The sequence below is a fragment of the Pongo pygmaeus genome, chromosome 15, assembly GCF_028885625.2.
Source record: "Pongo pygmaeus isolate AG05252 chromosome 15, NHGRI_mPonPyg2-v2.0_pri, whole genome shotgun sequence".
Taxonomy (NCBI): Eukaryota; Metazoa; Chordata; class Mammalia; order Primates; family Hominidae; genus Pongo; species Pongo pygmaeus.
Window position 1 is genome coordinate 28,509,944 of NC_072388.2, and position 16,114 is coordinate 28,526,057.

Sequence of the window (16,114 nt, forward strand, 5' to 3'; positions counted from 1 at the left end):
AACGCAACCCCAGAAGCATGCCAACACATAAGAGCCCACGTCAAAAGTCAAACTGTGCACTTAAGTCTCTCAAGTTGCCCGCTTGGCCCTCTTCCACGTGAACTTTACTTCCTTCTGTTCCTGCTCTAAAGCTTTTTCATAAACTTTCACTCCTGCTCTAAAACTTGCCTCAGTCTGTCACTCGGCCTTATGCCTCTCAGTTGAATTCTTTCTTCTGAGGAGGCAAGAACTGAGGTTGCTGCAGACCCCTATAGATTCAATCTCTCTCTTTCTCTCTCTCCCTCTGGGTCCCTATTCCTCCCTTTCTCCTCCATCCCTCTGCTAAAATCCTTGAATTATCATAATCTTTACTAACAATGAGAAGTGTTTTCAGCAAATCCAGCCTCCCCTCCTTCCTCTTTTCCCCCTATTGTCGATGCCTCCACCTGCCCTTACTCTATCCCCTCCTCCTTATGTTTTCACTCCTTCTATTAAAACTATAGGATGAGTCTGACCAGCTCTTTCTTCAAAGTTTTAGTTGATTCATAAGGCTTAATATGCTGATTTTCCCAAGGGTACTTGCATTCTTACAGGTGATGAAATCTTAAGCAAAAGGAATAAAGTTGTAATCGTAACTTTTCAATCACTGGAAAATTGATGGGGAAGCCCTTGGGATCTCAGGGGAGTCTTCCCAAAGCCCCTAAAAATCAGCTCGATCTTCAGTTCCAGTATTCAGGGCACTTCCTAGCTTTCTAATAGGTGCCTGCTGGAATTTCTTGTCCCTGACTTAGATCCTAGCCATGACTTTTTTCTGGATGGTGTTCTCTCATCAGAACCAGAGCTGCTCGTCCCCGGGACTCTGCAGTGGTAGCAGTATTTCCACTGGAATACATACATACACACACACACACACACACACACACAGAGAGAGAGAGAGAGAGAGAGAGGCATACAACGCTTTAATGTCTAGAAGACTTGGGAAAGAAGGAGTTAAAAGTCCTAAGTGCCCATTACAGCTCAGCTAATGGGTCTTAATAGAAACCTGAGCAGGAGACCAACCACCTGCATTCAGACTGACCACTTTTCTGTGGAATCCTGGGTGGTCTGCCTAAGCAGGTTCCCCACTTCCCTGGGGGCCTGTGGCACAGAGAAGAATCCAGTTCTATACTGAACAGAAGAATGATTAATAGTGCTTCCTGCCCTCAGGGGGAGGTGGGGTGGTCAGCAGCGTGCTGGAAGAAAAACAAACAGCTTGATATTAGACTGCAATGTGGATAAAAAACATTTATATTTTAGATTATCATTTTGGTGATTAAGAAACGAAATCGAAGGCTTCTCTTGACTAGCAGGGCAACAAGTAAGTTGCTGTGCCATTTTTATTACATTTTTGTGGTTTTGTTCACTTAACAGACTTTTAAAAATCTCAGTATCATTGTCTTCTCTATTTTCTGAAAATGTAGAGTAACTATTTCATGGCACACTTACACTTTGAAGGGAAAAGAGAATTCCATGTGTGGGCCTTTGAACTGCATGCATATTTTATTTATATGCAGAATATATATACATGTATGCAGATATACAACATATAGATTAGGAAACACTAATGAATTCATACTCTCAAGTGAATCTGCACAGCCCTGTTTCTCAACGTAGGGGTTTGGAATGGTTTGAAGTGTAACAACAGTGTCAACTCTGTGGGAGGGACTGAGGGGGTGGAGAGAGATGGAGGCCTTGGTGAGTGAGACGCAAAGTCATTTAGTTCCTCCTCTGATACCCTCCCATGAGTCAAGGTTGCTTGTGACATTACAGTTGGCAGTTTAAATAATTGTAAAATAAAACAGATGAGAAACAAAGTTGACATTCCAGAAGAAAAATAATACTGGAATTCAAATTTAAGCATACAGAGAACTCTCAATATATACAGAGAGTACATATGTATGTGTGAGTGTGCTGATCATCTCTGCATATTTGTACCCACACATGCACACAGTAAACATGCCCAGGAGCCAGTTTATTCTTAAAAGAGTACACACTTGGGAGACAATTCCTGGATTCAAACCTGGTTCTGCTGCTGCTACCTGCCTAGTGAAGTAATTAGGCAATCCATGTCAACTCTAAATCTCCACTTATTTACACATCAATAAAATGAAGGAGTTAGATATCCTCATGGTCCCTTACAACTTTAAGATACTAAACATTTGTGTACAGGAGGTCATTATTAAACAGTCTGGAGAAACTTTCCCCCTTTTACCTGACCCCTAACCCCATCTGTGTATGCTCAGCTGCAGATGAACATGGTGGACACTGGGGCTCATGGAGGCTGCACAGCTGTGTCTAGAAGGGATTGGAATGTGGTGAGTGAAAAGGAGCCACCCGCAAGGAGAGCAGAAGCCCTGTGACCACTACAACAAAGTACAGGCCTTGTCCCTTGGGAGAGTCCTCTTGGGGCGCATGGTGGGTTGGGGAGAAGGACCTTTCTCCCTGCATGACTCAAAAATGGTGGTGAAAAGCATAGCCCTTAAAGTCTTACGGGTTCATGTTTAGGTCCCAGCAATACCAGTCACTAGCTATGTATCTTTGGGCCAATTAGTATATTATGCTAATCTCAGTTTTCCTACCTGAAAAATGAAGATCATAATGCCCATCTCAACAGTCTCTCTTAAGGCTTAAATAATATTTTTAAATGGTGCCCAGCACACAGCAAGTATTCAAAAAGATGGTGTGTGTATGTGTTTAACTTTGCACATCTATATACATATTTTACATATTATATGATTAACTCTCTGATAAGCTTGATTTATGGATATTTATGGAAAAAAACTATTGTTATTTGGCAGTGGGAAAATAGAAATTAACTATTCATGAAGGACAGGGGTTTCATTTTCTAGAAAAAAAAGAGGATTTGGAAATCAGAAAAAAAATTTATGAGAGGAAATAAATAGGGAAGTGGACACTGTATTTTAGATACATGGTCAACTACTGAGAGTTGCTCCATGGAACCTCCTTATTTATGTCATGTTGATGGCTAACAACATGGAAGGGGCTTGGAGATGCCCCCTTCACCCATGATCCCAATGATCAAGTCTCAGAGATGAAGCACTCCATTTATGCATTCATGCATTTGCTAAATACTTCCTTGTGATTTCCTCAGAATGAAAATTCCAGGAGAGCAGGGGTCATGCCTATCTAATCCAGTGCTAGGTCCCAAAAGCCTAGAACAATGACCAGCATGTGGCAGGTGCTCAAAACTACTGTACTATAGACTTCTTATGTACTTGTTCTGTTAATTATCTCCTGTTTGTCTCTTCCTGCTAAGATGTAAGCACCAAGGCAGTGAACATTGTTTTGTTTACTGCTGAGCCCCATGTGCCTAGAACAGTGCCTAGCACATTATGGGTACTCCATAAATATTTTTAGAATGGTGACTGAAAGAGGTAGGGAGGACAATTTAGAAATATTAAAGTCTCCGTAATCCAGGCTGCTCAAGGAGCTTCTTAACCTTTAGTTTCAAAGGGAGGTTGCAAGGAAAATGGCTTCCACTGCTCCTTAAACACAGAGCATTCAGCTAAATAACCAGACCTTTCAGGAGTTTCTGAGAAGATGAAGACAAGGGAAAAAATTCAGTTCTATATCCAAGGTTGCAGAGGCTGTTCCACATTCATCCAAACTCACGCTCTCCTACACTGGTTTGTCAAATTCTTTATTTAAATATCTCATTATCTAAGACAATTTTGTACTTACTGTCATGAAGGCTTATGAAACCTGCAAACCTGTCTTGCTGGAATAGGTACAATTTAAGCCAGTGATTGTTCAAGAGAGAAAGGAAAGGTGAAGAATGGCACCATTGTGAAGATTAGAGCAGGAAGGTAGACAGCCCTGGGAGCTAACCTCTGTTCTCCTGGGTGTTTGTTTAGGCTCCTCAGACAATGCATGTAGCCTAAAGAAAGAGGGGGGAAAATTGTAAGTCTTCATGTATAATTTTTGATGTTATATCTAAACTGATAGTTGAGGGCTAGGAGCTGAAACAATATTTTATAGAAGTATCATGTTGAAGTTTCTGCAGGTTTCAAAATATTTAAATATGTAAATTTCAATGGAGAGATGTTCAGATTTTTTGATAGTCTAATGATTTTAAGCATCTCATTTCTAGTCACACACTGACAAAAGATGTTCAGATTGCAGTGTGAGATGGTTTCTATGGTTACAGTTGTTTCCTAGCATTTTAGTGACATCTTTTGTGAGCATTGGCTGCTTCACTTATTTGTCACTAATGTATGTGTAGAACTATAGTTAATAGCCTTGGGCGGACAAAATTTTTTTTTCTGAATGGCTGTATTGTTTTTTAGCAGCATTTTTCAATAAGGTGACAATGCATTAGAATACTAATAGTATGTATGGTATTTTAAGATGTCAAGTTTTCAATAAAATGATAATGAAAATTTTGCATTTCATTTAATAGTTAAATATTCATGAATTTTCACAGCATGATGAACTGAGTGAAAAATAAAGAAACTGTATAATGTATAACACTAAACATCATAAATTAAGTTTCTTTTCATAGAAGCTATTCAAGAGTGTTTAATATATGGTTCTTCGTGGATTTAGACCAATCTGAGCTAAATTAAAGGCATCTAAAAAGGAAACTTGTTTAAACCAATTTAACATATTTTAACACAGCATGTTTATAATGTAACAATATAAAAGAAAATGACACATTACAAACAATATACATATATTATATAAAAATTATGATGACTAAGTAGGGGATGTAGTCACCAGGCAAGAGTATTTTGAAGAAAATAATTGTGAAATAGGAGAGGGAGGGATGCATGGGAGAGAGCCAGGTGACATAACCATGAGTAATAGGATGAAAATAAGCAGTAAAAATTGAGAATCTAAGTTTTGACCAATGGTGATCTGTTCCAGGTATTGGGCTAATTTCTGGAGAACCTAGGGGTGAACACCATCTCTTCCTTCTGGCCCTGGACTGATCCATTCCTAAAGCAAATGTTTAGAGTAAGAATAAAATTCTTCTCCAATATTAGCGATTAAAAGACTTTTCTTCCAAATTCAAAGTGTGAGTCAATTCTTTATAATAAATCATATCTATATATTCTATTAGTTTTGATTCTCTGTAAAGGAGAGATATTATTATATGTGGGTATTCTGTTTCATTAATCACATATCTGCTTATATATATCCAAGATATGTGCTTGTTTCTTTTTTTTGTTGCTTTGTTTTGTTTTGTTTTGAGACTGAGTCTCGTTCTGTCACCCAGGCTGGAGTACAGTAGCGCAATCTTGGCTCACTGCAGCTTCCACCTCCTGGGTTCAAGTGATTCTCATGTCTCAGCCTCCCGAGCAGCTAGGATTATAGGCACGTGCCACCACGCCCAGCTAATTTTTTTTTTTTTTTTTTTTTTTAGTAAAGACGGGGTTTCACCATGTTGGCCAGGCTGGCCTCAAACTCCTGACCTCCAGTGACCTACCCCCCTTGGCCTCCCAAAGTGTGGGATTACAGGAGTGAGCCACTGCGCCTGGTGGATATGTGCTTGTTTCTATTTAAGGTATGCAGAGAAGAACAAAAACGGAGAATTATAAGTAAAGCAAATAGTTTTAGAAAAAATAAGGATTGTGCCAAAAAGAGGAAGAATTGTCTAGCACGGGTAATCAAATATCTTAAGTAGAAAGAAGATTTAACAATGTTTCCTACTGATAAATTAGCCAAGTGTCCTAAAAACAAAAATTCAATGTGTATTTTATTTCATATATAGTGGTCGTAACCTCTACATTGCCAGACTATAATAAAACTCTAATATAACACTTCTTTTAAAAGGACAATTTGTTGTCTGGCAGCAGCATCCACTCCAACAACTTCTTACAAGGATGCATCTGTGATATTTGGAGATTTCTGTGTATGGGGTTGAACTACTAGAGAGAAAGTGACTAACGAAATTCTAATTACTAATTGCTGTGATGTGGAAGACTGAGAAAGGAACCATTACTGGAATCTTTATCAGAGAGATATTGTCAGTCACTCAATATCCCACAACATCTTCTGCCAACCTCCTGGCTGAAAATTGTTCAACTACGCTCTGCTGACTGGCCAGGTATTCCATTGACCCATCCTGTTGACTGTTAAATGGGATTGGGAGAACCCTAAAACCAACATACAGAAGATAGACTTGGCTTCTATTGATAGGCAAATTAATAATAGAGCCAAAGTAAAGCAGAAAATCATAGCCTAAAGGATGACATTGATCTATCCAAGAATGTGGACTTATGATGCAAAACTTTAAATTCCTCTAGGTTATAAGCATTATCACCTATTATTCTGTCCATATTGGTGATTAATTTGGTATTACCCCTCTTCCATAGGTATTATTGTCACTAATGTCTTTAATGCCTAACATATATGTGTGATAGTACAGATTCATAAATGTAGATGAGAATCAAAGATAATTATTTAAGAAATTTTTATACATTTGAATGTTATTGCAAACCCTATTGTTTAACCAATTTAGTATTATCTTTGATTTATGCTAAGCAGGCAATCATCTTATGTATTAAGGAATTGGATTAACCAATGAAAAGAATATAATCAACAAAAGTAAAAAATGAAAATTTCATATATTTCCTTAATTATAATAGACTGCCCAAACCCAGTCAATTTTAACATATTGATTTTTATTTATTAAATATCAATTAGGTAAATGTCATTCAGTGTCCTGGCTCTAACACTTACTAGCTGTACAACCTAGTGGAGGCAACCTCACTTTTCATACTTCAGTTTCTTCATTTGTAAATGGAGTAATTGGAATACCTACCTTATAAAATGTTGTGTAGACTAAAGTATATATATATACATTATATGTGTATATATATGACACAGCACTAAGCTTGTCAAATAATAAGCAGACAATAAATATTAGCTATCTTTATCATCATTAGATTTAATGGCAATTTATTTAGAGACAGCTAAATATAGGACCAGGAGAGAGGTGACGGGTGAGACATGGTAAAGACCTTCTTAGCCCAAATGTCATTAAAGTAAATATAGGTACTCTAATGGTGAATATAGGTACTCACTGTATTCTAATAGTGAATATAGATATTCTAACGTGGTATCTTAAATTGGATAAGATGCATTCTGGACTAGAAGTTAGCAGAGCAAACTAGCTAACTTTCTAGTTATCAACTCCCTTATTCATGAAAGTAGACTGGCATTACAGATCTCCTTCTGGTCTAAATTATGACTATTGTATGCTTTTATAAAATCAGATGCTTAAAAAAAGAATTGATAACACAAAAGGACAAATATTGTATGATTCCACTTATGTGAAGTACCTAGTCAAATTCATAGGCAGAAAGTAGAATAGGGTTATCAAAGGTGGAGGGAGCAGGTAATGGGGAGTTACTGTTTAGTGGGTATGGAGTTTCGGTTTGGGAAGATGAAATTGTTCTGGAGATTTATAGTGATCATGGTTGCACGACAATGTGAATGTACTTAATGTCACAGAATCGTACACTTAAAAATAGTTAAAAATGGTAAATTTTGTGCTATGTATATTTTCCCCAATTAAAAAAAAATGTATAAATGGCCAGTAAACATTTGGGAAAAAATGAAAAAAATTATAGAGTTAATCCAATATCAGGGTTAAAAAATACACTTGTCCATAATTTTGGACACCGAGTCAAATAATATATTACAATTTTTAGTCTTAATGTGCATGTTGCCCAAAACTTTAAGACTTTTATTTTGAGTATTGTTTTATCAAAAAGTCCCATATTAATCTTAGATAAACTCTTGTTTTCAGACTTAGGAACCAAACAATTATATCATATCACTAAATATTGGCTATCTTTATAGCTAAATGTTCACTTCGGTGCCTCAGGAAGTCTAATGAAACCACCGTGATCAGCACTCCTAGCAAGGCTATCTTCTTTTTTAGAATACATCCGTGTCTTGTATCAGAATAAGTGAAGAGAACCTTATCAAGACAATTGTGGCTAATGCATTCTCCTTTATGCATTTCTGGGCTAATGACCAGCCCCATTAAATATCACCCCAAATGGATTGGAAGTGCTACTGAGTGGGAAGAAGAAGACATTTTCCTCCTGCATAAGCACAGCCAATACAAACATCACCAAGACGAGGGCTGCTTTGCCATATTCTTCCACATTCTGAGGTGTTCCTTTCACGTCTCAGGAGGTAGGAAACTAATAACCTGTTCGCAGAGACTCCAAACAAGCAAATGCTCTTCCTTATTAGCTAGAATCAGGCTAACAGCAAATTTGATCTTTGGTTTTGAGGCCTTATCTCTTTACCCAAAAGTTAACCCTGATTTCAAATTGCTCCACTTCTCTGTTTTGTCAAGAAGCAGCAACAATCTACCACCACCACTGTTATTATGGCATTTCAATCACCTCGTTTCATTGCGATTTGAGAAAACACTTTGTTGAAACCCAAAGGAAAATCTGCCACGTTTCCATTCAGACATATGGCAGAAAAAAACCTTAATAACCAGTAATCAGAGTCGGCCTTCTTTGGGTGGAATCTGCTGCGGACAAAACAATTTATGCTGCATTGGATGAAAATAGTTCATCGATGCTATTCTCCAAGAGATACTAAAATAACTCCTTCTCATCTGATATCCCAAAACTGGGGGAGAAAGAGTTCAGATAATGTTGGGATCGATAAAGTCACAAAAGCAGAGTCATGTAGGAAATACATCTTGAAATTACTATCTTGCTCTTTTTATCACAGAACCAGCCAAAGGCCATTATAAAGGGTAGCATTACAACAAGTTTTAGTTCAGAGAATCATCGAAATTAAACACAACAAAGATATAATATATATCTCCCTAGATAGTGATTGCAATGATCGACAATCTGGAGTGTTTTTTTCTTTCAGAAAAAAACCTCTGATTATTCCCCATGGCTTAAATAATTCAGAATAGTGAATCATCAAAACTTATCTTTTAATATATTTTGAACAACATTTGAATATGAATATATAGTTTATAGAAAATTAGCTTAAGCAAATTAATGAGGCCTCATTAAAGTCCAACTAGGTGAAATGGAGAAATACCCTCTTTCTTCATTATACGTCAGATTTCATAACCTTCCATTCTCAGAATAGCCTCTCTTTCTGCCCATGCCTTATCACCCCCTCATACAAAAGTGCCCCTCTATCAAACTTTTCCAGAGATACAGAGGGTACGTGTTTCAATATCAAAGGTTTTCTCTGGATGCACAGACAATAGTGGGAGTTCTTATGTCAACAAAGCAAAAAGTAGGTAGTAGTTGTTTTCACTGACAATAGAGTATATCAGTATTTCCCAAACTTGGTTAGACATTAGAATGACCCAGGAAACCCTTAAAAACTTGATGCTCAGGTTATATTCCACAGCAACTAAATCAAAATTTCTGTAAGTAGGATCCAAACAACAGTATTTTTTAAAGATCCCCAGGTAATTCCAGAACGCAATCAAGTTTAGGAAGCATTGCCGTACGTATTAGAAATCAAACTGTGTTATTAATTATAGGCCAATAAGCTATCTCTTCATAGCAATAATCAACAATTGGCATTGTTTTGATTTCTTAGCATTATTAACTCAATGCCATACTATGGCCCCACTAAACATTTTCTCATAAAATATTTTATCTTTATGGCTTCATTTCTGCTACCATGTTTTTTAACAGGGCCAGCATGGACTCAACCAACAGGAAAAAGTGTATTTACGGCATCCCCTACCCCACAAAGGATTTATTTTTCCAGAATGGTTGTATGTTTTAAATGTTTAGTTTTCTAATATGGTTTGGGTTCTAGTACATGAGAGAGGAAGACCCAAACCACACCGATTGTAACATTTTATGTTTGTTTTCAGACTCCAAAAACTTCACTACTACACGGAAACATTGCACTTAACCTTTATTTTGCATCTTCCATTTTCTAGCTCATGCAAATGTCTTTCATTCAAAACTCTTCTTCCCCGTATTTCCATGAGTGATTTATGTCAATATAGCATTTTAATATCTATTTCCAGCACCCATTAACTTTTGTAAGAAAATTAATTTTTATGTTTTGATTAGAAAAAATTTAAAATTACCAGAGAATCCACACTTGTTTTGACCATATTCCCCAGAATACTGCTTAAATAGCCAGTTTATTTTGCTTAAAGGCACTTGTGCCTTCTAATATATGTATGGTCAACTATTCTGGTTCCTTCTCTCAAGCTCTTTGATCTATGATTTGTTTGGAAACAGTGAATTTTATTAAAAATATGTTTGTCTTATTGAACTAGACAGCTTTATTACTTGAATATTTCCTTCTCTACTTTCTCTTAAAATTAACATATTCACAAATAAGAATAGAAACAAAAGGAAAAATTAAATACGTCCCTTCAAAAGTTCCTTTGGTATAATGAGAGCTAATCAACAACAGATATTAATTTTAAAAAATATTAAGCCAACTGAGTTAATTCTTGCTCATGTTATAATTTCTGAGCACATTTTTTAAGGTCTCCTTAAGAGATGGACTACTCTTTGACCCTGAGAATATTATAGTTTTAAAGTCATCATATGATACCTTATTTCATGAACCTGAGAAGCTTTTTCCCACCAACTTTCTCTTGCAAAATGAAAGTGCTCTTCCTGAGTTGGTCTCAGGAAAGTTTGAGGGAACAGCAAGCAGGACAGGAAAGGTATTAGAAAGAAAGAAAAGGGTAAGAAAATAACAGTAACAGAAACAGAAACATATGACTACTTTTTTAGAAGGCTTCAGTATTGGGTGACTTACATAACTTACTATGAATCTAATTTGAGTTAACAATAAGTCAAGTATTTGCTAAAGGTCAACTATATGCCCAGCACTGTGCAAGGCATTAAAAAGGACGAAGAAGAAAAGAAGGTCAAGAATTGCCCCTAGGATTTGTGATCTGATTGAGAGGTTAAGATGCTATTGATTATAAAACACTTATTTTTTGGAACACTAAGAAAAACAAGCAACTAATTATATTTTGACACGCCATCATGTATGTCAAGATGCATTTTAGGATTCAGAGATACTAAAATGCAAAAGAAAGAAAAAAGTCTTATCCTGGGATCACCATCTTTATATCAACGCAAAAGAGTACATATGTGAAACAACTAGGAAATAATACACAATAGTGCTAAATCCAGGAGATGCTGTATACACAGTGATGTGGCAGAGGGCTGCTGCAATAGAAACCCAATGCAACTACCTGGATGGTTTGCAGACTGACAAAAGACAAATGGGCAGAGTTAAAAGTTCTTGTAATGTCCCTGAAGTTTCATAAAATGTCAAGGTGGCAAATTCCATCCTATTCACATTTATGAGAAAGGTACATTAAATACTACACCAATATCTGACCAACTGTTACGACCTTCTCATCCTACATCCAAAATATCTTTCTCATCCATCCCTTCTTCTCTTTTCACACTTGCCACTACCTTATTTCTTTTCACTGTTATCTCTACCAAATCTCTCTAGGCACTATCTGGATTGATCATTCTTATCCACAGCTCTGAGCACGGTGATCCCAACATTGTGATGATGTCAAGTGTGGCTAATCAGTAATGATAAACTACTTTGCTTGGCATTCAAGGCCTTACAATGTCATACTCATATATATCTTGTCTTCTATTTTTCCATTGCAGTAGAAATTTTCTTAACACATTTCTATTTAATTGACTCATCAGATCAATGTTCTCCATTCCTTCTGTAAAACATAGCTTCTGTTAAACACAGCTGATTAAACACTCAGGGCTAGCAAGTTATACAGTATGTCTGTGCCCTTCTCCCACCAATTAGTTTATGCTTGCCTAAACCTATTAATGCCAATCTTACTTGTTCTTGCAATTATGTGATTTAATTAAATATAAAAACTGATAAAACATGAGTACAGAAAAAAATTGTTTCTATGAAAACTAAGTTATATGCTTGATTTTATTTTTTTAAAAGCCAATAAAAATGATGGCAAATTAGAAATGGGCAGGACAGCTGTAACAGATTGAGCAAATAAATCATAAAAATCCAGAAGGATACCACACTCAGATTGTTCTTATCTCCCACTTTTGCTCCACTTTAAATAAACCAAATTAGTTTACCTGAAACCAGTCATAAAATGGTGTTTTATAAGTAAATATTCCAACCAGAAGACTCATTTTTCAAGAAAATGATTTGCTTCCTCAACAAAAGATTGGCAAATAAATATATGCTTGCTCATTTTATGTTAAAATAAAATATCTATGTGTTGTTTCTTAATGATTCCCCCACTTTAATTAAGTTTTCAATTTACAGACTAGCTGTCAGTCCCAATTAAATATATAAAGAATGGTTCTGGTTCTATCCTGGGCTCCAATCAAACTTTAATCCCTGGGCCTACACTATTTCTTCTTGATGAAATGAGCTCTTCCCACATCTCATACTAATCCTCAAGGATCTGAGCAAATGTCCCATCTCTATGAGATGTTCCCAAAAGCTCACCTGCCAGAAACTAGAGTCACCTGAAGTTTCTAATATTAGGCTTACCATTTCTTGTGGGACCCTAATCCAATGCAATAACCTCTAAGCCTCAGTTGCTTCATCTGTAAAATGGGTTGTTGAAGGATGTGATGTATATAAGACTAAGCACAATGCCCATAATGTAGGTGGATTCAAAAAATGAAACACACCATTCTCCATCCACATATTCTTCCTTTGAATGCTTATAGACCTTTGCTCTTCTCTCATGATGTTTCCTATTTTCTATCCTGTATTTTCACAGTTCAGTATATGTCTTTTGCCCTCTATTCAACTATATATTCCTTGACTGCTCAGCTGTGCGGCCAATACTTTTTTGCTATCCCTTATTTTACTCTTAAATAAATAAATGATTACATGAAAGGCTGAATGAGTGTTGAACTTTTGTTCTGGTCAGAAAAATAAATAGAGGCCTGACAAAAGAATAAGGAAAGAGAAACAATTTAGAATGTGTTATATGATCTACATTTCACTTTCTACAAAACTTTATTCAATAGAAAAGACAAGAAGCTTAATTATAGCAGCTTAAAAGTGGATGCCTCTGTATCTCCCTCATCTTTTGTTTTTGTGTTGATTCTGCCTTTTCCCTAAAAATGTTGATGGGCTAGATTACACCTGATAGCAGTCTTGGCAGCCCCAGAGAATTCCATCTTTGCAATGCAACATTCTTTGGGAGAAAAGAAAACTTTTCCTTCCCCAGCCCCACCACCAAGGATTGAAATTCTCCATTCTTTTTAGTTGACAATTGATTGGAACATTTTGAAAATAAGTGCCAGGCCTCAATGAGGTGTAAAATACTGACTGTATTAGCTAGTTATTTAGGGAGATGTGAAGATGCTCTTGCCAACATACATTCAATTTAGGCTTTGGATGCCTTGCATGATCTCCCAGGCAGCACTTGTTTGAAATTTGTTAGAATTTAATTTAAAAGTCTTCACATTTGCTTTTTTGTTCTTATTTTTAAAGCATCAATAACTCTTTAGAGAAGATACTCTAGAGTTAATATTTATATATGTATGTGCATATATACATATATAAAGTATGAACAATATTTTTATCATGCTTTTCTATTCTTCGGCTCTCTTCTAATATTTGTCATTGAACTTAAACTTGCTCAGCCTGAGGATATGGAAAATGGAACTACAGTGTTATTTTAGTAGAGATGACCTTTTCAGGTCCATGCCCTTGGGCTAACTATACGGATCCATATATAGTTTTATATTCACAGTGTACAGGGTTGCTAGGAGCAGTGAAATGTCTTGTTATCTCCCTACCATGTGAAGCATGTGACAGAATCTACTTAAGTCTTATGTGACTAAGACTCTCTCTTCAACTAGGGAATAAGACTATATCCTTTGATAAAGCCCATTCCATATTGTTACAAATTAATATTTATAATAGTAACAACAGCTTATATTTGTATATGTAGGAAACATTCATGCTTTTACTGTCTAGTGGAAAGTTCAGATATGTCTGGGCATGTTTAGCAAACGAGTGGGTTTGGCTTAACTAAGGCACTGTCATTAATTGCCCAAGTTATGTACTTTAGAACTCTAGGGGAGCCATTCACATGAACGATTTCATTATGACTTTTTCTAAGACAATGATTAAATAGTTTCAGATGGAGTTCAAGCACATTTGGCAAACTTGTGGGCTAGTCCAATAAAACCCTTATTTGAGCATGGGAGGAAGAAAAGAGGACACTGAAAAAACTCACTCTAAAAGGGAAAGAAGGCAAATAATGAACAGAGTCAACAGCTCTAGGGATCGGTGGTGGTTGACCAAACCTACTGCAACTCAGCCATGCTGGTGTCTTGGGAGAAAGTTACTGTGTATAAAACTGAAAGTTATGCCACTCGATTCAGTGTCTGAAAGAGTCAAACAACGTGCCAGTGGGCTTTCCCTAACAGTGTTGAGAGGAGAAAACCTCTGACATCTCACTTCAGTGAAGACTTCTGAATTTTTATGGCCCCAGGAGGACTCAGCAGGGAGTCCTAATCTAGAGGGAAACACAGGACCGGGGTAGAGAGAAACATCAGCAGAACGGGCAGCAACTTCAGGAAGGGCAACAATATCATCAGAGGTCCAGGTGTAACAGTCACAAGAAAGAGCATAAAAACCAAACTGGGATCCAGGCTGATTCGCAAGCAAATGAGACTTTCCCCTGGAGACTCCCAGAAATGCTTGGAAGAAAGGAAGTTTGCAAAGCATTGTAATTCCTATGTGAGAAGAAAATGAGGCCCCCAAATGTAAGTGAATTTCTCAAGGTCATCCAGGTAGATAAATCAGGATTAGAGGTCACCGAGGGTTTCATAGTCATGTATGACCATGAATACTCTGTGAAACCATGACTCTGAATGACAGGCCTACATCCAGTTGAAAATTGGAAGAGAGGGTCACCCCTGAGAATATGCCATAATGTTATCAACATTATAAGAATAGTCTGAGAATTGCTTAATAGTCATGAGCTTTGAGACATCAATAAACAAGAACGAAATATAAACATATATCCTGTCATGATACAATTATTTCATTAAAAGATCTTTTTGCTACGGTAATGACTAAACACTGTCAGATGTAGCCCACCAATCATCCACCTTACACTAAAGTTGTAGGTCTTAGACAACAGTGTTGAAAGGGAAGTTTTGGAACTTTTTTTTTCAATACAATCAAAATTCAGTTATTTTATTTTTCATAGAAATAACAGAATTTCAATTTGTATATCATTTTACAGTTTTCATGATCCATATATATATATGGATATATATATATAAAACGATCACACTCAGAATTAAAGTACCCCTCCTTTATTCTCTGATCATATTTTTTAAACCTTTATTTTAGGTTTAGGGGCACATATGCAGTTTTTTATATAGGTAAACTACATGTCCTGGGGAGAGGTTGGTGTACAGATTACTTTATCACTCAGAAAATAAGCATGGTACCTGACAGGTAGTTTTTTGATCCATTCCCTTCTCGCACCCTCCACCGTCAAGTAATTCCCAGTCTCTGTTGTTCTCTTCTTTATGTTCATGTCTTCTCATTATTTAGCTCCCACTTGCAAGTGAGAATACACAATATTTGTTTTTCTGTTCCTGCATTAGTTTCCTTCAGATAATGGCCCCCAGCTTCATCCACGTTGCCGCAAAGGACATGATCTTATTCTTTTTTATGGCTGCATAGTATTCTATGGTGTATATGTATCACATTTACTTTATCCAGTCTACCATTGATGGACATTTAGATTGATTCCAAGTCTTTGCTATTGTGAATAGTGCTGTAATGAACATACATGTGCATGTGTCTTTATGGTATAATGATTTATATTCCTTGGGTATATACCTAATAATAGGATTACTGGGTCAAATGGTAATTCTGTTTTAAGTTATTTGAAGAATCCCCACACTGCTTTCCACAATGACTGAACTCATTTACGTTCTCACCAGCAGTGTATAAGCATTCCCTTTTCTACCCAACTTTGCCAGGATCTGTAATTTTTTGACTTTTTAATAATAGCCATTCTTACTGGTGTGAGATGGTATTTCATTATGATTTTGATTTGCATTTCTCTAATGATTAGTGTTGTTTA